Source organism: Photinus pyralis, unplaced genomic scaffold (genome assembly GCF_008802855.1).
Source record: "Photinus pyralis isolate 1611_PpyrPB1 unplaced genomic scaffold, Ppyr1.3 Ppyr1.4_LG5, whole genome shotgun sequence".
Taxonomy (NCBI): domain Eukaryota; kingdom Metazoa; phylum Arthropoda; class Insecta; order Coleoptera; family Lampyridae; genus Photinus; species Photinus pyralis.
In genome coordinates this window covers 30,330,887-30,333,255 of record NW_022170596.1, presented here as the reverse complement: position 1 = coordinate 30,333,255, position 2,369 = coordinate 30,330,887, and positions in this window count along the sequence as shown.

Genomic DNA, 2,369 nt, shown 5'->3' with positions numbered 1-2,369 from the left:
ATAGATCGCCTTTTTTTTAAGATCACCCTTGAGTCCAATTTTATTTAATGCAAGTGGAGTTTTTGGCCTTTGTAAATACTGCAATCTACATGAGGCATGATGTATATCTCACGTTGGCTGCAGTAGTGACATTATGATGATGATTTTCATTTGAATTTTGTTAATATTCGCACAAAAAGTATACTATGAAGTAATGGTTATTACACATTCTCACTCATAGTCATAAGCAAAGCCGGATTTAGCATAGGGCCAGGTGGGCCCGGGCCCATAGCGGCAAGTTTTTAGGGTCACCAAAAAACCAAATCCGAGAAATAATTCTACAGTACTATCGTGGACAAATAACATAATCTCTTAAGGAATTGGAAAAAGTTGGAATGTTATGTACACTATTACCAACTTAAAAGTAATCATGAAATATTCAGTAACATAATCTCACACTCCCACGAGAGTATGAGAACTTTGTATAAAGATTGCGGAAAATTTAGGACTTCTCCCGCAATTTTTTTTTTGAAAACGGATCATTAAGGTGCCCTCTAACCATTTTATCAGTTTCCTGTGAGGGGCTTAATAACGTCACGTAACCGTTAGGTTCTCTGAACTCTCTGAAACACTCAGTGGCTACATTTACAAGTTTATATATTGGATTTCATTGTTCAAACTGCAAATAAACTTAACTACATAATTAAATCAATCTGGGAAAAATAGGCGCAAAATATGTAAAACCAGCCCTACTCATAGCTGTTTGTTGAATAATACGGTTCTCTATGAAAATGAGATATTTCATTGCAAAAATCCGATACAAGAATATCGAAGGATCCTCGCGATCTTTTTGGGCTGTAACTTTTTGGCCCGATAGTCTATAAATGTGTACCAATTTTCAAAGCGGCCAGACATTTCTAAAGTTTTCGTGCACACGAACAGACAGACGGACGAGAGACAACAATACAAAATTATAAACGATCTCGAGTATTGTTAATAAATCGATGTGAAAATCACACACTCCGTCCGTATAAGGAACGAGATCTTGGCATTGGATAGTCGTACAAAGCTCGTCGAAAAAAGTCTGATGTCAGGTATGATACTATTTGAAATGTTATGTGATGGAGTTAAGTAAGCAGAGAAAAACAATTAAAATCGCTACTTCAGTGGTCCTGTATGTGTAGTGAAAACCGTATAGCGATATTGCATTTATTGGTCTGGTTATTAAGGGTTGAGTTGCATCTTGCATCACCATAAATGATCTCTCCAACTTGTGTATCTCAAACTGTATGTAAAAGTCGTTCATTTTTGCAGATAATTTCCAGATTAACAAAACAATAATAGACACAAGCATGTTTAATGACTGTTTATCCACTACATATAACATGTCAGTAAACACATGTTACAATTGTATAATATATGGAGAGTACTACTGAATTCAAGTCCTTTGAGCAAGATATCTTTAAAACATGGAGCAAAAAGCGATTACATTAAAGATGAGTTTTTGCGGCAAACATCTAACTGTTAATTCGTAATTAATTCAATGACGATTGAGTAAACAAAAAATTATTTTCGACTTTAATCGGTACACTTTTTAAAACGCAGTCGACTCACGTAAAGACGAACAATGTTACTTTAGCGATTCAGACAGAACGCACTGAAATAAATATAGAACAATCGATAAAATGAAACGGGAATGAATAATTTAAAAGATTTCTTGTTTCAACAACACAATTCGTAACTAGTTATTTCTGTTTTTGAATAGCCGATTGCCTGCCTGTTCTTAACAAAGCACGCCCATCAACCTCCTTGTCAATCCATAAACATTAATAACGAAATTAATAATTGCGAAAAATTGTTCGAGACCGCCACCGAACTTTTTTGCTTAATTAAAATACGTAGGTACGTCGGAAAAATAAATTACATGTCGTTTACCAAAAGTGTTTAGTAATTTGTCCATGTTGATCGAGTAAAATGAACGATGGTGCCACTATTGTGCTGTCAGTTGTCAATGTTAAGAACAACGTGGGATTCCGTTTCCGGTCCCTCATTTTGTTTATAGATTAATTTGTCTTCTTTAGGTTTTATCTGTTTTCTTTCACTGGTAAGGCATGGGGAAGAAATTGGTGACCTAATCCGAGAATAACTTATCTAATTATAGAGCACGCCAGGTATTAAGGAAATGAGGTAAGGAAACTATCTTCAATCATAATATTTCATATTTAATAAATATACCTCACCTAACATTCCGTAAATATTTGAAAGGCGCGCAGATATCCGTATATTTTTTGTTCGCTTTTAGATCTTTGGTATCGCTGTAATTGCATTTATATCTATTTTAATTTCTTCAATAAAAGAACGCAGCATGACGCCCACATCATTACCACCAA